This window comes from Protopterus annectens, chromosome 5.part0 (genome assembly GCF_019279795.1).
Source record: "Protopterus annectens isolate FY-2018-M chromosome 5.part0, PAN1.0, whole genome shotgun sequence".
NCBI lineage: Eukaryota > Metazoa > Chordata > Ceratodontiformes > Protopteridae > Protopterus > Protopterus annectens.
Window position 1 is genome coordinate 1,146,276,115 of NC_056735.1, and position 24,473 is coordinate 1,146,300,587.

At 38.6% G+C, this 24,473-nt stretch overlaps 1 protein-coding gene across 2 annotated transcripts in view; it reads right to left on the bottom strand.

Annotated features, from left to right (window-relative positions):
* GPR45 (G protein-coupled receptor 45) overlaps window positions 1-24,473 on the bottom strand; it is a 362,520-nt gene that overhangs the window by 39,577 nt on the left and 298,470 nt on the right. For both annotated transcript variants that reach the window (XM_044071002.1, XM_044071000.1), the window contains one exon: window positions 23,356-23,485. The gene's annotated coding sequence lies outside the window, so the exon portion shown is untranslated. The remainder of the gene's footprint in view (window positions 1-23,355; window positions 23,486-24,473) is intronic.

Below are 24,473 nucleotides of genomic sequence, written 5' to 3' on the forward strand. Positions count from 1 at the left end.
TGGACTACAAAATCTTGTGTGGCAAAAATAAGTACGTTACAGCTGACAAAGCTGTAAAACACCTGGCTGTCCTGCACTTCTCTCTCTCTCTCTCTCTCTCTCTTCCTCTCTAATTGCTAGGGCGTGGAACTTTATTGCTCCATGTACTTCAAAAAATAAGAGCTGGATTTCTTGACATCCACTTCTGAAGCATACAACAACTTGGTCACAATCAGAGACCCAATCTCAGTCTTTTATATCTTGTAATGGATCTGAAGCATCTGAATACCTGGAGAACCAGAAGTTACTCAAAAGTTACAGCACTCAAAAAGAATCTTCTCAACACCTGAACTTGTGAATCTGCCATAATGAGAACTGCATCTAAACTGCAAGAAATGCTAACCTATTTCTCAAATGAACCGTTACACATTTGTCTCTCCTGAAAATTCAAAAGGTTATAATGCTGTATTTTTAATTAAAAAAGGCTTAATGTGGTGCATGGAACACTTGTGCTTTTGCTTGTAGCAGTTTGGGACATCTGTAGAAGTGAACCTTAAGATGAAATTTGAAGTGTAAATGTGATTTATTGCAGTTGTAAAGAACAAATCACCTTCAAGAAACCTAAAAGTTTTATCAGGTGTTCTTTGCTAGTGCATGATACAAGGGATCAGCATGGGTCAGAATGTATGGTTACTTACAAACTAGGAAAAGGAAAGTTTACTTGGTGGAGCAGTGCAGAAGATCAGCTACCACATAGAACATAACAGGATGAGAGACGGAGTGCGAATAATGAAGTGGGGTAAGAGTAGGGGGATACTCTGATGGGATCTATGCATATCAACAGAATGAAAGAGAGACCACTAACAGTGAGATACTGGCCCATATCAAGTTCAAGCGGAAAGCATAGGACAGTACCAGAAAGGGAAGAATACTGGGCATGATTTTAACTATGATGAAGGCCGTCAGTGATATCCAGGTCAAACTACAATTGGTCAGCAGTGAAGGTAAATGTAAGAAGCTGAAACAAAGACAATTACCAATAATGGTCCATCTCTGTGTGCTTGTAACTTCTCAGAGAGCTCATGAGGTGTAAATTATGCTGAGTTGTGAGACAGGGTCAAAACTGATATATGGGAATAAACAGCCTATGGGAATAGTCTAAGGATAGTGTAACACAAGGATATGGGTAATGATTAGGGGAAAATAAGGAAGACTGATGTAATTATATAAAGTGTGCTACCAGAAATCAAAATTAGAGAAGGTTTACAGGATAAGGAAGATGTGGGTGGTGAGGTGGAAGAAGCACATTATAAAAGAGCTTATGGAGGGGCAGTGAAGGTGAAGGTTGAAAGGAAATTGGCAAAAAGGGAAATGTATTTTATGAATTTTGTAGAAAAAAGGAATAGAAGGGATACCTGACCAACATAAGTAAAGGTAGGAAGATCACACAGGACAAGGAAAGTACAGTTGTGGCAGGAATTACTTAGCTCCAAGGAAAGAAAATGGATAATACAACTTGGAGCTTTGTTTGCACCTGGCCTTAATGACCAATTGTAATAATTGTTAATGCTGTGTTGTGATTGGTCTTCATGCATGGTTTAACTATATATATGCATGTATTCTGATACTTTGACTTTTTATTTTCACTTTTTGTATTTCACTGAAGAAGGCTCTCTGGAGCCGAAACCGGTTTGAATGATGGTTTTTACCACCATTGAGTTGTAGGGGGTCTCTTTTTCCCTACTTCAATAAATGTTTTTTGGATGTGATTGCTGCCTACACTTGCTGGCTTTTGTTGCTTCCTATTTTCGTTTGGCCGTGCGAGGGTTCCACGGGCATCTGTTTTTTGTCTGGACTGCTTTTGTTCAGTTGCTGGGAACCGCTGTCGGCTGACTTCTCATCCATTCTGTTTCCAGTTTCTACATTTTGAGTCGCTGTATCGGAATGACTTTATTTGAATTTTTGACTTATTTTTGACTTACTTTGTACATTATTGTACATGCAGGAGTTAATAACTGATATATGGTCGTTTCATGCCAGACGGTTGCGTTTGGTCTTCTACGCAGCTACACTTCCTGTTTGGCTTACTTGCGGACACTTCTCTTCATACTGGAGGACTTTTTCATGTTAACGACGGTCCTGATTGGTTTTGTGTTTTTGTTTTAGTATAATGAACTTATGATACATGTACACTGCATTGTATTATCTTCCGTTTGTATTTAATGGTTTTTCTACCAAATCATTGTTCAATTTCTCAAGTGTATATCGATGCCTGATGTGTGATGGTAAACTTACGGTTTGTTTTTTTGAATTCCATCACTATTCGGCTTGGTTGGGTTCAATTACACAATGATAGCCATATTTACTTATTATTTGCATTTGCAGGGTTAATATTGTTGTTATAATTTTGTTTGTTGTTTGCAGTTTGAGCGAGCATCACACATACTGTTCGCTTTATTTGGCGTCGAGTATAGGGTTATATTTTTTTGACTATAACCCACATTTTACATGTATACACATCTATACAGGCCTAGACCGATATCTGTTGTGTTCAGGGAAGATTGGCTGTCTGCCTTTGTGCAAATGGATTTGCACATTGGGTGGATGGTTCAGTTATAGTTTATACCTGCATTCACATTTGATATTTGCATTTACATTGCTGATGTTTTTGCCAGCTTCTATATGTGTAGTTTTTCACTACATATATTTGCTATTACTATTGATGTTGCTGGCATTTTTATAATGCTGGTCTTGAATGGTGTGGTGCTCGTTGTTTCAGCGAACATTACACATATTTATTTGTAATTTTTTTGGGTTTAATGGGTTGGCATTTGCCATTTTTGGGCCGTTGTTAATTTGTTAGATATACCAGTCCGCTTTAGACAGTTGAGGTGTATTATTGCGTGAATTGTTTCCTGAATTTCATTGTTCATTGCTGCATCTGTGTAATGTGGCGTTTTTTTGATGTCATTTTTCACTCTCCCCTTATTTAGGATTCATTATTATTCTGGTGGTAACTTTTCAAGTGCTATTTATATATATTTGGTATAAATGATCCGTGTTTCAATAATGTGACTTCGTTCATACTTTGGCTCATTTTAGAGATTGGTACTCAAGTTTATTTACATAGATTGCATATACATTTGGCTCTGCAGGAGAGTCGAGCATTTATTATATGTCAATATTGGTTGTATATTTACATTGGGATTCCTTGTTAGACCAGCAGTTAACATTTACTGTTTGCACAGTTATATGTTTTTTACTGCTATGGTCACATTATTAACAACAATAGGGTCTGATATATATATACACTTCTTGGTGTTGAATAAGATCTTTTGGGTTTAGTTTTTTATCATCATCTATGCCCTCTGTCTTAAGTGATTACATCATTCCAGAGGTCTCAACTGTTTTGACTCCTGGCATTATATCTCATTTTATATGTGATATTAATGTGAACATAGATTGAGTATTAAGGTATATGTTTCATTCTTTAAAATACATATGTTGTGGTCCATTTCAGTTATATATTTATATTGTTAAGCCATCACAGTTTTGGCGCCAACCTCACCATTGTAATTATATACCTATGGATGTGTCTATCTACGGTGATTTTGCTGATTGTCATTGATCCAAAGTACCTATTTTTGGTATTACTTCATAACACAAGGTTGTTTTTGGTTAATATGCCAAGACATGTGTTATGGCATTTTATATGCTAAACTGTTTGACAAGGGTGCATTGTTTGTCTTAGGATCTATTGGTTACACCATACATTACACATTGTCTTTTTTTGGACATGTTTATACCAATACGCAGCAATACGTCTTGAATGAAGTTGCTGGGTCGGCTTGGCTGCTTTATTGTATTGGTTTAGTAAGTTGGTTATTTATCCATAAGACTTGTACGCAATTCCAATTGATTGTATTGATTATTTCCATCATTGGTATTTGGTGTATAATGGTCTTTTTTTGGATACATTTGTAGTTTACTTTGGTTGATTGTTTAGAGATCAACATAGCCTTTCAGGCTTTATGATAGATAATTTATTATTATAGGTTCTTGTTTTGATATCAGCGTATCATCCATTAGACACTATCTATTGGGCAATATTTTTGTTTCATTTTTTGGTTCGGTTGGACTCACTTCTGAAGTTGGCAGCATGGCTCTTTCATCTATTATACAGGGTTTATCTGTGGACATGGATGATTTATTTGTGTTTGGTTTAGACAAGCATGGCTTGCCATCCACCACTGATACTCTGGTAACTGATTTGGACGCACAATGTGATATATTTTTTAATAGATTGGGTAAAAATATGAAGATGGTTAGGAACAATGTGTGGCACTTACGTCTATTTAAAGCATATCAGCAGAAACATATTACTCCACGGGGCCTCAGGGTTAAGGTACAACCTTTGGTCTCTAATATTGATGACCAGCTCATCGAGGATTGGGGTCATATTCAACAGTTGGCTTCTTCCAAATTTGTGGATGCTTTGGCTAATTTTTATGAGCGTAAGGTACAACAAGGTGTCAAAGATTTGGAAACTGTTTGCTTGGAGACTAGTAAGTTTGAAAATTGTGATTCATTCATGTTACAGGTTAAAAAACTTACCACAGAATTGTCCAAAATGGAAAGTACTTTAAAGGATAGAAAAATCAAAAAATTTCTTAGGGATGTGGGTGATTATGAGAGGGGTAAACCCTTTGATACATCGAAAAATGTTTCTTTTAGATTACCTAGAGATGATAACAAGTATGATAAGAGATCATCCACCCCCAAAAGAAAAAGGCCCAAATCCATTCTTAAGAAAAATTTTGGTTTCTCTAATGGCACTTCTGGTGAGGATACTTCCTCTAATACTGAATGGGAATTTGATACACACTCTAGAGAGGGATCACCCAAAGCCAAGAGGGACAATTCTTTACACCCTCCCAATTCAGATACAGACGAGGGGGGTGGAAACATAAGAAACGTAACATCCAAACAGAGTTTGGAGGCATTGTTGAAAATCATGACACAATAATAAGTTCTCATTATAATGTTCACAATATTTCATCTGTTGATTTGACTGATGCACAACTCAAAATATTAAATAAAGGGTTCAATTTTGTCCCTGGGTTCTTTGTCTCTGAACAGTCTTTGGCTCAGGATGTGACAAATTTTTGTTGTATTTTAAATCTGAATTTGTTTTTTGACAATATTGACCGTGATACATCTGGTGATACATGTTGTGATTTTAGGTTTAAAAAGTCGACATTTAATCCACCTATGTCACATCTAGTAGGGGTATTTCAAAAAAATGTCCTTCGGGATATACATTGTCATCTCAAGGACTTTCCCATTACTTATAATAATCTGTCTGTTGATGAAATATCTAGTTTGAATGAACTTATTAATAATAAGGATCTTGTGATTATTCAAGCTGACAAAGGTGGAGCGGTGGTAGTACTGGATAAGGCTGCCTATGACAGTGAGGCCATGAGACAATTGGGTGACACACAATACTATAGGCAGATGTTTTTGGATCCCTCACCCCATTTCCAGTGTAAAATTGGTCAGTTTTTAACTGAGGCGGTTGAGGAGGGTATCATCACACAATATCTTAAAGAACAATTGATGGTTGAATCACCCAAAAAACAATACTTATATTTGTTGCCTAAAATCCATAAACATGCCACCAATCCACCAGGTCGACCCATTGTCTCTGGACACGGGTCTCTTACTGAACCATTGTCTGAATATCTAACCCATTATTTAAAACCTTTATTGGGTTTTATCAGAGCAAGAATCCAAGACACAACCCAATTTTTGGACATCATTAACAATTCCCAACTTGAACCACATTGGCTACTATGCACTTTGGACATTACCTCTCTTTATACTAACATTCCTCACTGGGCAGGTTTACAAGCGTTGGACTATTGGTTGGTTAGATCAGGTTTATACCAACCTGGATTTAATACATTTCTTGTTTGCCTCACAGAATATGTTTTGTCCAGTAACGTTTTTTATTTTCAAAATCTATGTTACTGGCAAATTAAAGGTACTGCTATGGGTGCATCTTTTGCACCCATATATGCAAATCTTTTTATGGCATATATAGAAGAAATTATAATCTATGATTATAATCATAACATTTACATGTGTGAGATGTACATTTGGCGTCGTTATCTGGATGACTGTTGGTTGGTGTGGAAAGCTGATGACGGCTACCTTATGGAGTTTCTTGAATATCTTAATGACAATGTATGGGGGATAGAATTCAAGCTGACCTATAATGTGTCTAGGATAGTATTTCTTGATGTGGAAATCATGAAAAATCAGGACAATACATTGTCAACTAGAATGTTCAGGAAATTTCCAGAATTCAACTCTTTATTACATGCCACCAGCTTCCACCCACAACATGTCATCCAGAATATACCCAAATCACAATTTTTAAGAGCTAGAAGAATCTGTTCTAACCAACAATCCTTCCTTGAGGCCCAGGAGGATTTGACACGTAGATTTATTAGCAGGGGTTATCGTCCAGGCACTGTGCATTCAGCCAAAAGATCTGTGTCCAATATAAACAGGGAAGATCTATTATCATATAAAGATCAGAATGACACTCTCAAGTCACAACCATTACGTTTGGTAACTACATATGGACGCAACACACAGGGCTTTAAAAACATTATACACAGACATTGGAATGTTTTGAAAGCTGATCACAAACTTAACTCTTTACTTCCTGAGACATGTTCCTTTTCATTCAGAAGGGGACAGAGTATTGGTTCTAAACTTAGCCATTACAAAAGAGTTGGTTTGGATCCTCCTACTTTCACCCAGCTGTCTATTTCAGGCAAACCTATTGTTGGATGCATGCCCTGTGGGCATTGCTCTTTTTGCATACGGGTTTCACGGACTTGTGAATTTAGCAGTAAAAATTCTTCTGATGTTTTTGATATTAATTTTTGGGCCAATTGTAACACCGAGTGGGTCATCTATTTGGTGACATGCAATTGTTCTGCTTTCTATGTCGGAAAGACTTCCAGAGCTTTCCGCCTTAGAATTTGTGAGCACTTGAGTGACATCAAAAATAAACGTATTAGTAATGCACTTTATAAACATTGCTTAAAACATGCTTCTGCTTCTTTCAAATTTGTTGCTATTGATTGCATTAAGGGGAGATGCAAAGATAAACTGTTTTGGCAAGAATTACTTAGCTCCAAGGAAAGAAAATGGATAATAAAACTTGGAGCTTTGTTTGCACCTGGCCTTAATGACCAATTGTAATAATTGTTAATGCTGTGTTGTGATTGGTCTTCATGCATGGTTTAACTATATATATGCATGTATTCTGATACTTTGACTTTTTATTTTCACTTTTTGTATTTCACTGAAGAAGGCTCTCTGGAGCCGAAACCGGTTTGAATGATGGTTTTTACCACCATTGAGTTGTAGGGGGTCTCTTTTTCCCTACTTCAATAAATGTTTTTTGGATGTGATTGCTGCCTACACTTGCTGGCTTTTGTTGCTTCCTATTTTCGTTTGGCCGTGCGAGGGTTCCACGGGCATCTGTTTTTTGTCCAGTTGTGTACACTTACCATAAATGTAGATGTTCGAGTGTATTCACTGTTGCAGTCATTACATTTGAGTAATCTGCTGGCAGGTTGCCCTCAGTCAGCCTGATTAACAAAGTCTTGGGTCCTGCTCAGTTGCTGTCCCTTCTTCCATGACGTCAGGTCGTCAGGGGTATAAAACATGCAGCCGACGCCATTACATCAGTTTTTCTTGCCCCAGATTTCAGGTGCCCCCCAAATGGGGAGCAAAATAAAATTAAAACACAAAAATATACCTCCAACCAAAAGCAAATACACCAAAAAAGGCTTTTAAGCATAGTAAAAGAAAGTAGAGGTATAGCAAGAGAAAAACAGGGGGCTGGAGGGAGGGTAACCAGGACTGCAACAGTGAATACACTCAAACATCTACATTTATGGTAAGTGTATGCAACTGTACTATGTTCTTCGTGTTTCACTGTTGCAGTCATTACATTTGGGTAGATTCCCAAAGCTATGGTTGGGAGGATGGATTTATGCAGCATTAGGACCAGCTACAATGCCCTGTAAAACAGCAGTGGCAAAGCCAGCTCTAGATTTAGAGAAAATTGGTAAGTGATAATGCTTGGTGAAAGTGTGAAGTGAACCCCAGGTAGCAGCTTCTAAAATATACCTGGTAGGAACACCACTGAGAAAGGCTGCAGAAGTAGATGCAGCTCTGGTGGAATGAGATCTGATCCCCTGGGGGATAGGTTTTCCATGGTGCTTATAGCAGAAATGAATGCAATGGCTTATCCATTTAGAAATGGTTTGTTTTGAAATAGCCTTTCCCTCTGCCCCTGCAGCAAATGCCACCAGCAGTTGTTCAGAATTTCTTCGAGATTTAGTCCTGTCCAAGTAGAATCTAAGTTGTCTGTGCACATCCAATGAATGCAGAATCCGCTCCCCCTTATTCTGCAGATTGGGAAAGAAATTTGGCAAATGAATTGACTGATTAAGAGCCACAGTGGATACCATCTTGGGCATGAAGGATGGATTGGTCCTGAGTGACACCCTGTCCGCATGAAAGATGATGAAAGGCTCCACTGCCATAAGAGCCTGTAATTCAGATATCCTTCTAGCTGAAGTGATTGCTAAAAGGAAGGCTGTTTTCCAAGAAAGAAAATTTAAGTCTGCAGTAGCAGCTGGCTTGAAAGGAGTGAGTTTTTCCAATACAAAGTTAAGGTCCCAGGCAGGGGTTGGAGCTCTCCTGGGTGGTCTCAAGTTTTTGGCCCCTCTGAGGTACTGCTTGAGCAGAGGATGAGAGAAGAGGGGAGGTTCTGTGTTGTAATGAGCTGAAATGGCTGAGGCGTGGATTTTAATGGAGGAAAAAGACAGGCCCTTGTGAAGCATCTCAGTTAAGTATTGCAAAATCTGAGGTAAATTGGGTGCTGCTGTGCTCATCCCTTGAGATTTGATTCCAGGCACAGAATCTTTTCCATTTGTCAGCATAAGATTTTCTAGTACTAGGTCTTCTCGCCTCCAAGAGGACATCCATCACAGGTTTGTTGATGGATGCTAAGGGTGAATTTAAGTGATTAGCCAAGCTGCAAGTTTCAATGTTGGGAGCTGAGGGTGCAGAATTTGGTTCTCCTGCTGAGACAGTAAGGAAGGTGTCTGCGGCAGGTGTCATGGAGAAATTTGTGACACACTGCGCAGGAATGTACCAGTGTTGGCGTGGCCAGTCTGGAGCAATCAAAATCATTTTCGGTTTGTCCCGTTTGACTTTTAGCAGAACTTTGGAGAGAAGAGGCAGAGGAGGAAAGGCGTAGACTGATACGTTTTTTCAGCTGAAGGACAGAGCATCCACTTTCCAGCTTTTTTGTGAGGAGTTCTTGTGCAAAATTTGTCCAACTGGTAGTTCTGGGGGGAGACAAATAGATCTATGTCTGGGCTCCCCCATTTGCTTGTCAGCATGTTGAAAATCTGTGGTTCCAGTTTCCATTCGTGTGGGTCCATGAGACTTCTGCTTAGTTCGTCTGCCAGAATATTCAGCTTTCCTGGCAGGAATTGAGTTTGTAGTTGCATTTGGTAGCTCAAGGCCATGTTCCACAATGCCATGGCTAGTCTGCTGAGGGGGTATGAATGTGTACCCCCCCCCTGCTTGTTTATGTACCACATAACCGTGGTGTTGTCCGTCTTTACCAGTAGTTGTCCTGGATGAATGTAGTCCTTGAAGGCTGTCAGAGCATTCTGTACAGCTAACATTTCTTTTTGATTGATATGTAAGTGCATTTGTTTTGGGCTCCATTAGCCCTGAATGCACTTCCCTGCTAGATGAGCTCCCCATGCATAGTCAGATGTGTCTGTAGTTAGGGTTTGGGTGGCAGGGGGTAGTGTGAATGGCAGTCCCTTGTTTTGGTGGCAGGCCTCTGCCCACCATAGGAACTCTAGGCGTAGACAAGATATAATAGGAATCATTGTTTCCAGGCTGTGACAATGTCGACATCATAAACATTTTAAGTACCACTGAAGTTTCCTCATATGCAATCTTGCATATGGAATTAGAAGAATGCAGGAGGCCGTGAACCCCAAGGCTTGAAGTATTTGTCTTGCAGATAGCAGGGTTTTTGTGGCCACCTGTTTGAAGTAAGTTACCAAATGAATTTGCTTTTCTGGTGTGAGGAAAGCCATCTGGGCAGTTGTATTCAAGCTTGCACCCAGGAATGTAATCTGTTGAGAGGGTACCAGTTGTGATTTCTTTTCATTTATGGTGTACCCTAGACAAGTTAGAACCCTTTTTACAAATGCCAGATGTTTTATAAGTATGGCCTGGTTTTCTGCCTGAATTAGACAATCGTCCAGGTATGGATATATTTGAATATTTCTTTGCCTGCAAAATGCAATTACTGGAGCCAGGCACTTTGTGAATAGCCTGGGCGCAGTAGACAAGCTAAAGGGCAGTTCAGAGAACTGATAGTGCAAGTAGCCTGCTTTGAAGCGTAGGTATCTTCTGCAAGATTCCATGATTGGGATATGCAGGTAAGCTTCTTTCAAATCTAGAGTTGCCAACCAGGCATCCTTGCCTAGCATAAAGTAACTGGTGAAAAGTCAGCATCTTGAATTTTGGAATGTCCAGAAAGGTGTTTAGAGTAGACAGGTCCAGAATTGGATAACATGAATTGTCTTTTCTGGGAACCACAATCCAAAAATCGGCCTCGGTTGCAACAAGATGAAGAAAGATAAAAAATTTCAAATAAGCAACTAAGAAGTGCTTACAGAAAGAACTTTAATTTAACAAATAAAAATAAATCAGATACATCCAGTGAATCAAGCGCTTTCATCTCCAACCATTTGGAGACTTTATCAAGACAGAGCATGCCCCAACTGACAGCAAATTTATAATACAAAGTTAATTACTGAACCAATCAACATCCAGGGTTCATTAATAATTCATGGGCAATGACTATTCCTACAATTTACATCTAATAATGTCAGATAATCACACATAAATCATTCATCATCCTAAATATTACCCACTATAATACATATAAATACATAACTATAAAATACATTATTAAAATAAAATTGAATATGTGCAAATAAAATCTAATAAAACCTCAACATTTCCTATATGTTGTACACTTCAAATAACCCTAATATTTTGTAATATAAATGAATAAATACATGTATAAATAAAAACATAATAGATACAGTATAAAATTCACCAATGTATGTATATATATATATATATATATATATATATATATATATACATATATATATATAAAACATAAAATTAATGCATATGTTTCATATTCGAAGGCATATATTAGCCCAGCCATGTTGTGCGGAATTCACCGCCCCTTTAGTAGTTCCCTAGACCCTTGTACTAGCAGCTAGTACCCTTGGCCCCTATCTAGTAGTGCTGTTGGTGTGATCCCTGGTGTGAACTTTCTGTTTCCCATCCACTCATCAAGGTTCCTCTTGAAGAGTGATAGTGACGGGCTCTGTCTTATGTAGATCGGGACCCTGTTCCATAGTAAGGGAAGTCTCTGTGAAGGGAATCTATCCCTCCAGCATGTTCTATTCATTGTTGTGTTGAGGTTTATATCCCTAGAGCGTGTAGCTCGAGTAGATTTGGTTTTGCTAAGATGGAGCATGATCAACAATTCTGGGTTGGACATGGCTCTGTACGTTAGACAGAGATCGCCTCTGAGAAAGCGGTATGCAACAGAGAACAGTCTTAGCTTTTTAGCTGCTGGAGATGTCTAGCCAGGTACATTCCAATTGGTGCATTGTACTCAATAATGGGTCTGATGAGGGAAGAGTAGAGGGGCACCATTACATCCTTAGATCTTGATGCGAACCCTTTCGTGATCAGATGGGTCACATAGAAGGATTTTCTAACCACTTTGGCAACATGGTTATCAAAGGAAAGCTGACTACCTACTTGGGTCCCTAGATCCCTTATTTCTTCTTCAGATTTCAGGGGATTACCTCCTATGTTGTAGTTTGTGGGTACTCTGTTTTTTCCAAAGGGGATTACTACGCATTTTTTTGCATTTAGCTTGAGACCATGGTTTTGACACCATGCATCAGTCTCATTTAGGCCCTTCTGGAGGATCTCCATGTCGGCCGGAGACTCTATTATAGCACCCAGTTTGCAGTCGTCTGCAAACTTAGTCAGCCACAGCCCTTCCCTGCTTGCCTGTACTTCTGAGAAGTATATACCAAACAGGAGGGGCCCCAGGACAGAGCCCTGAGGCACACCACTCGTTACTGGTCTGGATTCGGACATAGATCCTGCTACTCTTACTTTATGGGATCTGTCTGAGAGCCAGTTTGCGATCCATCTTGTGACGTAAGGGTTTATGCCCAGGCTGGTGAGCTTATCAATAATACCTGAATGGGGAATGGTGTCAAATGCTTTAGCAAGGTCAAGGTAAGCCGTGTGTACCTCCTTTCCCTTATCTATAGCCTGTGTAACTGTCTCAAAGAAATCCACCAGGTTCAGGAGGCATGATCTGCCCTTGACGAAGCCGAACTGTGTGAGGTCCAGCGACTGGAGGTTCCCAATCTCTCCATTTATGAGTTCCATGATGATTCGCTCCATAGCCTTACAGATCAGCCTGGTCAGGCTTATTGGTCGGTAGTTCCCAGGGTCAGCTGTGGCCCCACCCTTGTGTAGCGGGACCACCGTTGCCTTGCACCATTCTATGGGCACATATCCTGTGGAAAGGCTAAGACTGAACAGGGTATTAAGATGCGGGGTTAATTCCTTTTGGAGCTCGCGTATGACACAGCCTGTGACACCATCTGGACCCATGGAGGCAGTGTTTTTAGTTTTAGATAAAGCCTTGTTAACCAATGTATCAGTAATAATTGGACTTACACAATCCCCTGGAATGGTAATAGGCCCTGTAGTTGGTGGGGGGGGGGGGGGGGGATTTGCACTGAACCTGTCAGCCAAAATGTTGGCAATGTCAGAAGGGTCAGTGTATTTTGTTCCATTTTGTACTAGCTCAGAACAGACCTGAGCATTGCCATTTAGGTTTGTGTCGTAGCCACAGAAGGCCTTATGGTTATCCTTGGCAACTTTCTTTTCAAAATTAGCTTTAGTTGACTTGATGAGGGCCCTCAATTTCTTACTAATGCTGATCAGGGATGATTTTTCTACTTGAGATTTGGCCTTTTTTTGTATAAGTCTCCTCCTTTTATTGTAAAGTTTGCTTATGGCCAGGGTCCACCAGACTGGTTTCTTCTTGCTTGAGGAAGGAGTCTTGGTTTTATTTGGGATAGCACGGTCCATGCAATCCTGAAGATGCATATAGAGTGTCCTGGAGTAGGATGCCGCATCCTGGATATCATTATCCTTCTGCAAGGGAATAGTGAAGCTTTCCACTTCGGATGCAAGTAGTTTGAAGTTTGCTTTGGAAAGGTTTTTGACTATGGTTTCTTTGATTGGGGGAGGTGGAGGAGTGAGGATGCCCACGGTTATCAGTTTGTGGTCGGATCTGACCAAGGAGGGAGTAATAATGGGTGTGGTACAATGGGCGCCCATATTTGTGATGATTAAATCCAATATGTTGTCCCCTCTAGTGGGGGAACATACTAGCTGTTCAAGGGCATTTTAATTTATAAATTCTATGAATCATTGAGCATAGGCGTTAGAACATTGGTAGTTCGCCCAGTCTATACCAGGGTAGTTGAAATCACCCAAGATTATGGTGCTGGGTAGGACCTTTATATTTTCCAATGTCTCAAGGAATGCAGAATGAGCATCTTGGGACATGGTGAACGATCTATAACCAGCTATGACTTGAAATGTGGTTTTGCCTGCTGATAGTTGCGCATGGATGATCTCTGGGGCATCATGCTGCGCTACTAACCTGGAGATATGGGTATCCTTGAGGAATATGGATACACTTCCACCCTTTGTACTGCGATCCGGTAACTGGGGCCGGAAAGTATGATATGAATTGTAACCTAGCAGTGGTGGGGTGCTCTCTTGAGCCTTGAACCAGGTTTCTGTCACTGCACAAACTTCTGGCGTTGAGTAGCATTACCCTTAGTTTTTGGTTACCTGTGCTGGTTACGGTGGTTGGTTTGTCCTTTGAGCCTTGCCTAAAAAAGGCACTATGGGGACGGCAACAGCCTTGGCCAGTATTCAAAAACCTAGGGGTGACAGGTGCAACCCATCTCTGGCAAAACAGTGAGGCTTGTCTATCATGTCATCCCAGGCAGACAGACATTGGATCCCCTTAGAATAACACCAGAAGCTTAGCCAATTGTTGAAATTAATCATTTTGTCTTTGTATTGTGGTATCATTCTAGGTGAAGGTAGTATGCTACTCAAGGTCAGGATCATACCAGCTTGGGCTACATGATCAGAGAGCTCCTCAATGTCTCTTTTCATGTAGTCCAGGGAGGTACGTCTTAGATCATTCACACCAACATGTACAATGACAGCGTCATACTTGTACTTGTTCTGGAGTGACCTAAGTGCCTGTGTTATGTGGCGGATCCGAGCACCTGACAGGCAGCTGACAGTAACCTTCTCCTTGTTCAGCCCGGTGAGTGGAACATCCGTGTGCCTTACTATAGAGTCTCCTATTACTAGCGTGTTAGGTATGGTGTTTTGCCTTAAGGGCTGTTGTGAAGCACACTGCTGAGGTGAATTATGTGTTTTCTGGCTTGTGTTTGGGGGTGCAGGTACAGTTTCTTTTTCAGATTGGTACCTAGTGCCTCCGAATATGTTTTTGTGTATTTATGCGTATGTTTTGCCGGTGCTTATTTTGTAGAGTCATGTGTGACAGGTAGTGTGATGCAAGTATGTCCCTTATCCTCTTGACTGTCTGTTACAGTCATGGGTTGAGAGTGCTTAGCCTCCAGTCTGGCTGTGTATTTGCATCTCTCACAAGTGTTTGTGTCTAGAGGTAAGATGAGAGGGTTGTCTGTATACATGAGGCAGTTGTGACATTGCCTCAGGATGCCCAATTCCACCAGATGAACTGGACAGTACACAGGAAGGTGACCTCTGGACATGCTTTGAAGAATAAATTGAACTTAAGTCCTGCAGACGATCGAGGGTCTTATGCTATATTATAATAGTGCTGTCTAGGAAATTCGGAGAATAATAGTGCTGTCTAGGAGATTAGGACAAGTGCTGATTTCTGATTTGCAAGTGCTGCAATAAGAGCAGCTGATCTGAAGCACTTGAGTTGAGGCTTGCCTAGTTCTAAGGGAAACTTTACAGCGCAGACTATGTGGGAGCTGTTTTTCTCTAAGCAAATGAGAAAAGTAAGTACAAAAACTGTTTTCCTCTAGGTAATGAGGAAGATAGAGTGCTATAGTAATTAGTAGCTTATTTAGTGCTTACAAGTTCTGAACAAGTGCTGAGCATGAACAAGCAAATTTAAGTGCTAAAACTAAGAATCTGTATCTGCACTAGATGAATTACAGGACAGAAACAAGTGCAAATGCAGGCTTTCAAATCAGAAAGTTGAGAGAGATGGAAGAGATTGCCCAAACGGCCAATAACTACAAATTCTGGGCCAGAACCACTACTTATGTGGTAGACAGGTTACCTAGTGCTTACCACTCCCACTGATAAGCTAGAAGGCTTCCCTCCAACACAGAAAGGCTTGGGGGACTCAGAAGCTTACATATAGTCCTGGATACAGCAAATCTGTATCTGGAACACTAGTTGCAGGAAAGGTAGGAAACAGGCTTACAGTTTTTTTTTTTTTTTTTTTTTTACAGAAAGGTAGCAAAAACAGTAGTAAAAAACAATTCACATGCAGTGCAAGCTAGCACACTTGAGTATGTAGCAATATTAGACCAAACACAGTTTAAAAAATGCAATTAAATTAAAAAGGACTAAAAGCAAGTGCAGAAAGAGTTTAGTAGGTAGAATGTGGTAAAGAGATGGGACGGGGGAGTGTCCCAGATCAAATCTACAGTGCGGCGGGCAACCGCAAAAGCCACCAACAGTTTCAACAGAGATCTAAGCAAAAACTAACAGTACAAACTTTAAAACCAAAAAAATATTCTCAGCTCTGTATAATTGCAGATACTAGCTGCACATTTGGAAACACTAGTAAGTGTATAGAATTTAAGCATTATGTGCAAAGCAAAATATTACTGCATACAGATTTTTTTTTATTTAATTTTCACAGAGTATAGGGAGGTTTTTGTTGTTCAAAAATGCTTGCAGCCAACTGGAATCCTTCAACAGCATGCAGAAGTATAATCAACTTAGAGGAATGCAGGAAAGTTGCATACTGCTTGAGGTATTTAACCTTCCACTGATTTTATATACATATCCATTAATGAATAGCTAAATACATTTTAAAACAGAACATGGAGACTGCTGTTTTCTTTTTACATTTGTATTGCAGGTAAAAGGGAAACACTATGAAGGATTAGAGACTGAAGGGTTTGAAAGGTGAATGCCAATGCCATGTTACACTATTAATGTTTCATTCATGTGACGGAATGGCATATGAAATATGTCTTTTCAGTCCTGGATTTGTACATGAATGACAACTTGATGAATATTAATACAATCACATAATTTTTCAGTACTGTGTAAAAATATTTAAAAAACTAGAAGGAACATTATCTTAACTCTGAGAGTTGCTTTGCCGCTGCTCCATGGCAATGGTGAAACTGGAGATAGAATAATAAAATTAGGGCAAGGGGGGGGGGGGTTAGACCCACTTGCCAGATGTGGGGCTACCCGCTACATAAAATAATTAATATGTTCTTTTTATGCATGTCCATTCATTTGAACTGCAGTAGACCTGAATATGTGCTTTTTGGCTTCCCTGTGCATCCTCAGTATAATAAATCTCGGGAATCCCTTGCTAACTCATGTTACAGTGAAACAAGTGATTTCTGCAAACCATTTTGTGCTGTTTTGGGGGTTCCCCTTCTGCTGTACTATGTGACTCTGGAGTTTGCACATGATCCAATATGCATATCAATGTATCTGTATCTATCTATATGTATGTATGTATGTATGTATGTATGTGTGTGTACATATATATATATATATATATATATATATATATATATATAAAATATAATATAATATATATGACTCTACTTTGACCCAACAAAATTACGTTTCAACGAAACGTAATAAGGCGAGTTGTTTTTTGCGAAAGTGCACTTTTGCCAAAATGCACTTTTGTGAAAAACAAATTAAATGAAAACAAAAAAACCCCAAACAAAATAAAAAAAACAACACTAACCATATTTATGCAGGGGACAACTCCCCCTGCACCCCCCATGTCCCCGCTACTTTTATATTCTCACTCTGAGATCACACTACAGTGGGGAAAAGGGAATATTCCCTTATCCCCACTGTGCTGCGATCTAAACAATGGCCCCCATTGCTGTTCGCTTAGGTGCCTTTTTGCGAAAGTGCATTTCGGCAAAAATGCACTTTTGCAAAATAGAGCTCACCTAATAATGTTTCGCTGAAACAATTTTGTTCGGTCGAGGTGGATCCATATATATATATATATATATATATATATATATATAAAATCTACTTCAAAACACTGAAGACCCATATCATCGACTTTCATAAGATCTAGCAAATAACTATCAGCAGTTTGAACTGGACATCGTGGTACAGTGATGATCAGGAAATTTACCCCTTTCTCACTGTAGAGCGATCTTGACATTGGTATATATAATTTAGGGAGTATGTGAGGACGCAGCCCCCCACATGGGGGGGCACGGGGGCTTGCCCCCCTGCAAAACTGGTGATAGTTATTTGCTGTTAGTAGTCTTTAATTGTAGAACTGTGCCTTTAAGCAATGATCAGACTTCTGCTCACTTGTAGAGTTCAATTTTCTGAGTTTCGTGGTTTTAAGCTTTTGGTTATCTGGAGTTTTGTTGCTTTGGTCTCGATCTCATGAAAGTCAATGATATGGGTCTTTGATCTTTTGAAGTAGACCCATATAGATATATATATATATATATATATATATATATATATATATATATATACACACACACACATATATATTACAGACAAGTTGTCAAAAGTCTACTTGTTGAACCAGGAAAAAGCCAGCAAACCTGATCGAAAATCAGCTGTTGGAACTTGAGCTGCTGGGCTTTGTCTCTGAGAGAGATTCTGGTACAGTGTAGATTGGGAGATTTTGCTCTTTCTCAACTATAGTGTAATCTTGGAGTTTATATATATAATTAGCAGTAGGATGGGGGTGCAGGGGGGCTTGCCCCCTGGAAACCTTTTTTTTCTTTTTTTTTTTCTATAGGCTGCTGGTCTACAAGTTCTGTTGATATATATATATATATATATATATATATATATATTTATATTTATATACACATATATATATAATTTTGGGATGTGGTTTACCCTCACATAAGTGGTGCAGGGAACTTGTTTCACCTGCAATAATCACATTTGTCCATTATTCTGCATGTAACAGACAGCTTTCAAGGGTTTGTAATCACGGAAAGGAAACTAAGTGATCAAGTTTCATTGTTCTAAAGTAGAAAAAATGATTTTGTTAGGGAACAGCTTGAGCTACTATTTATTTTATTTATTTATTTATTTTCAGTTGGTTTACCAGGATAGTCCAGAGTCCTGGGGAGAAAATCTCCAAAACTAAATAGGTTATAGTAGGTTATTCATAGTAGTTATACAAATTATACTATTATACAAAAGTTAAAGATACAAGAAAAACAATTTCAAATAATGCAGGAAAACTAGAATTAATACAGACTAGTGATGAAATTAATAGACAATACAGACTAAAAGGAATATTGCATGAAAGTACTGAGAAATAATAAGATATTAGGAAGCAAACACTTAGGAGGTGTGGCCTAGTGCATTCTTTCCAAATATCATAGGAATAATAATATGTATGAGTTAGGGGTAAATAATAAGAAAAAATGCAAGAGGAAAACAGGGAAAAGAAGGAAATTGCAAGTGTTAGTTATGTGGGGTAGGAGCAAGAGCATTCCCACTGGGATACTAGATGTGAATGAAGAGATCTTTTAAAAATAAAATGGTTGGGGGTGGTGCGAATGGATGGTGGTAGGGAGTTCCAAAGGCGTGCAAGGCCATAAGACAGAAGATTTTCTGTTCTTTTCAAGAGACTATCCCGGTAAACAAATGTAAAATAAATAAAATAAAAAAAAAGTTGGTTTATATACTTCTAATAGATTTTGATTGTTGGACCTTAATACTCTATCAGGAAGGTGCATTTTAAAGGCTGATGAAAGGGAGGGACAGAGGGAGGGGTTGAAAATTAGCTTATGTGCAAGAGTTAGTTGAGTGTATGTGAGATAACTGGGTAGCTCTAGCCATTTTAGTTTTTGGAGAGAGGAACAGTGGTGGGTGGAGGACTTGTGGTTGGTAGTGAACTTGGCGATTTTATTGTAGCAAGAGGAAAGTTGTGTTTTCAGAGAGGACTGTAGATTAGTAAGGCGTGGAGCTCCATAGAGAAGGGAGGGGATAAGAAATGAGGTAGAGAGAGTGATTTTGGTAGCAGGTGTAAGGTAATGATGTTGTCGGTAGAGCATACCTAGTTTTTGATGTTTTTTTTTTTTTATATTTAGCTGTAGGTGAGAGTTGAATTTGAGCTGGCTATCAATTTGGACCCCAAGTAATTTGGTCTCTGACACCAGTTCCAGAAGTGAGTTATTTTGACTAGTGATAGAGAATGTGTTTTTATCGAAAGAGGTTACTTTGGAGGGGGTAAATAACATTAATTTGGTTTTAGAGGCATTGAGTGCTAGGTGATTTCTTTTCATCCATTGCTCAGTGGTTGTAAAAGCATCTTGAGTCAGTTTTAGGAGTGAGGGATAGAAGTGGCAGAGCATATAATAGTAGAATCATCTGCATATTGGATGATGTCTGAGAATGGGATAGAGTTGCGGAAATCATTTATAAATATATTAAAGAGAAGGGGACCCAGTATGGAGCCCTGGGGTACTCCAGTAGGGGTATTTAGAAATGAGGAGGTGGCCTTTTTCCATTTTACTGCTTGATATCTGTTAGATAAGTAGCTGGAGAACCAGTTCAAAGAGGAGGGAGATAGGTTACGTTTTGAGAGTTTAGTTAGTAGCAGGCTGTGAGAGATAGTGTCAAAGGCCTTAGAGAGGTCGAGTAGTAGGGTAGAAACAATTTGGCCAGAGTCACGGGCTTTATTTACAGTTTCAAGCAAGGAGAGGAGGGCGGTCATAGTGCTATGATTTGGTCTGAATCCGTGTTGTGTGGGAGTTAGTAGGTGATTATCTAAGAGATGTGGAAGGAGTTGTAGTTGAATACACTTTTCTAGGAGTTTATAGATGGGGGACAGGATAGCGATGGGGCGGAAATTAGTAACATTGTTATTGTTGCCAGCTTTATGTAAAGGTATGATAAAGGCCTTTTTCCAGATTTGGAGTACTATACATTCTTGGATAGGGCGGTTGATTAAGATGCTAATGGGGTAGGGAATTGCTTCAGCAGCTTTGCTAAGAAAGTAGGAAGGGATGTTATCAAGAGCATTAGTGCATGGCTTCAGTTTCAGAAAGAGTTTCTTTATAGCAGAAGTGGGTATAGGTTTTAATGAGAGAAAAGGAGAATGTGAAGAGGGGGAATTAGGGGCAGATGAAGATAATGAAGTAGTTAGAGTAGGAGAAGGAGTGGAGGGAGGAGAGTTAGTAGATGGGAATGAGGAAGTAGTAGCAGTGCAGGGTAGAGTGTTGGTGGGGGAGGGTGGGGGAGTATTGGAGAATGTAGTGGTGTTAGAGAAAGATGATGTTAATTTGGAAATAGATTCAATGAAAAAAGAGTTAAATTGGGTAGCCAAATCTAGGTCAGGAGCGTTTGGGTCTGGGGTAGGGGTGTCTTGTTTGCTGGGGTTAAGGAGAGTAGCGATACCTTTCCAGAATTTCTGAGGGTTTGATTTATTATTGTTTTGGAGTGTGGAGAAGTAATTTTGTCGATCAGAGATTATGAGCTTTTTTTTACCTTATTTCGAAGTATTTTATATTCATTATGGACTAGGGGGGATTTGTTATTCTGGTAGTGTGCCCAGACTTTATCTCTGTGCGGCATAGTTGCTAGTGTGTTTTTGGTTAGCCAAGGGGTTGTTTTAATTTTAATTCTCTTAGTCCTTAAGGGTGCATGTGAGTCAAGTAGTTTTAGGAATATTGAGTTGAAGTGGACAACTGCGTTATCTAGAGATAATGTTTTTAGACAATTCCAGTTAATTGCTTTTGGAGAGTTTGAAAAGGTTGTTGGGTTAAAGTTTTTTTGGTTACGGATAGTAATATAATTATGGGTGTGATGCAGGAGTGATGGGAGTCTATGTGTGAAGATGGGTATATGGTCACTAAGGGGATCAGGAAGAGTGCCACTGTCAGAGAAATAATGGGGATGAGAGATTAGAATCCAGTCTAGAATACTGCCGCTAGAGAGGTTTTTTGAGGGTGTGTGTTACAGAGTTGATTAGCTGTGAAAAATTGTAGAGGTTGTAGAGGTTCAACTATAGTTGAAATGCATGCACACATATCCACACTGTTCAGGGACAAGAAAACAACATTATCAGTTACAGTCAAAAGGGCCTATCCATAATACCATACAGTTCTTGAGAATATGCCAGTTTGTCAGTACCCTATGCCAGTGGTGACCTTGGACATATAATAATGCAATTAGGGCAAACAGATGGTGTTAGCACCATTTAATAGGTGTGGAACAATACTCCCTGCATAACAAAAAAAAAAAAATCTTAAAATGGTGTTTGTATGTATAACCATTCATCTGAACTGTAGCAGATCTAACTGTGTCTTTTGGCTTCCTGGTCTATCTTTAATATGCTAAATGTGAGACATCACTTGCTCACTTATGTAAGATTGAAACAAATGATTTCCACAGACCATGTTGTGTCGTTTTGTGCAGTTGTCTTTCTCAGTGTTGTGTGATTCTAGAAATATTTTATATATATATATCTATAAAACAAATAAATATATATGTATGTTTGGGGTGGGGGGGGGCTTACCCACATGAGGGATGCACGCTATTCAGGGACAAAAAATAATATCAGTGGTCATGATCAAAATATTTATCTATAATATAGTACATGGGAATATATTTACACTGAATCATGAGGCAAACATACCTCAAGTTTGTTTTATGCTAAATATGCCCAAGCTGACAAACATAAATATATAACTAAATGAAGAAATATATATATTTTAAATAAATAAATAATCAAACATTTTAACAACTCTATTTTACTTTCAGACTAACAAACATGATATTTGTCAGGGCTATCTAATACCTCTCCATATACTAAGTTCACGCAATACCACCCTGTCTAATTTTCAAAAGAAATTTAGCAGTCATAGTGTGTCCATATCAGAAACTCATTTTTCACTGTGTTCTCAAAGTTCTCTAATACAAGATTTTAAATCTTTCATGCAATATTCATGCCTTTCCTCTCTTGGCTTTGAATTTTCTTCTGTGAATGTAAATGAATCCCTTTCAGTCTGAAATGTAAACATTTCTTATTACTGCTGCAGAACTTTACAATTACTGTTTTTTTTTTTTTTTTTTTTTTTTTTTTTAAGAAATGCCAGAATTCTTCTTCCCCAGTTATGGGTATAAAGAGATGGTTGCTAACACAGTACATAGAGCCTAATTTTTGAAGGTAATTTTAAATGAAGAGCAGCTTGAATAGTACTGGCCATTTTAATGAGCTTAGTGTTTATTGTCTCTGCTTGTTATAGTTATAACGAGGTTCTTGTGTAATCAAGTACAAAGAGATCAGTTGTGATGTAAGTGTGTCACTTTAACCAATTTACTAAATTTCCAAGTGTAACACAGCAACATGCTCTACAGAACCATTACAGTTGTTTAACACAAGCTGTTCGTCTAATATAAGTTGAAGTTTTCTACTCATGTCATAATAGAATTATACTTTAAATTGAAATATACTGTCAAAGTCAGATGTTTACTACATCTCTTCAGCCAAATCAGCTTGTTATGACTGGTCACCTAATCATAATCCTTTGTACTGCATGTACATAAAACAGATAATCTGCTCACTGAGTCAACAATCAAAGGTAATGTATAAAAAACAGGGAGCAAACAGCTGAGCTGAATTTAATACAGAAAGCTTTTTGCTGTTTTCACTCTAAATAAGTAGCTGTTATGTAGGATGCAGGCGTTCCTAATTCTTTCAGTTAGGCAAAATCATATCTTGGTGGTTGGGATCATCCTACATTTACAAGAAGTATCTTGTTTAAACCTTGCTACAGTTTACTACCATAACAGTTTATTTTAATTCATATGCAATGAGATGCTGCTTACATTTCCATGCCTTCTGGGAAACGACATGGTAGAGTGCTGCCATTTGTATGCAGGATGGAGCCGTTCCTTGAATACTGCTGACTTTGTTATGCATATACCTCTTCTTCAGCCTGTCAGCGAGTATGTAACTCTGTGAATTCAATGCCAAAATAGATGCATACTGATCAGTTCTGTTTAAGTTACCTAGAACATTACAGGTTTATTAATTACTTTTGATACTTTCGTTGATTCTAGAACAAGCCTATGGGTCATGCTTTCACAAAAGTTAATATTTTGATTCTTAGACAAATAGGCATTATCAAAAAACAACAATGAAAAAATATTGCATGATCTAACACAAAGTAGATAATGAAACACTCTCTTAAATACAGGGGTACATAACAATAAAATGTAGTACAATTTTAAGTCTTTTAAGAAGTAACATGTCTGCTATATAAGCACATATCAGACAGCATGCCTCCTTGCAGTCAGAATGGTGTCTGTACTTCAAGTCCTTGATGTAGATTAATATAGAAAAACAAAACCAAATAAATGTAACATAACATTAAATATAAGCTAAACATTAGAGTGCAAATGCAACAGCAATTTTCTTAAAAAGGTTCATAATTAAAATGCGTGTTTGAGCCATTAGTCGTCTGATAAAATTAAAATAACCAGAAAGAATACCTCTCACTTATATTTTCTTTAGCATACTAGAATATTTACAGCTCTACAAAATCATTGGACTGCATTTTTTTGGCCACCAAGACTGTTTACATATCCCGGCCTGCAGTCTCAGATTAAATATGATTGCTCTAATCTGTCTGTCAGGCTAATTTATATGGTTGCTAGGCAACTGTAACTAGAATGGTTGGTGTGTAGCTGAATATTATACAGCTGTTTTACAAAAAAGTACACTGCTGTAGACAGGAACCGTTCTGCTGAGGTTTGCTCACTATTACAGTCTGCACATATCATTCATTACACCTATAAATAAAAAAAACTGCTACAGACAGGAACGACTCCCATGAGGTCTGACTGCCATTACTATCTTTATATAAAAGTAGAGCCACTGATATAGATGCATCAGTTCCAAAGCCTGTCCAGAGTTAAGAAAAATATTCCTGTGTACTGTACAG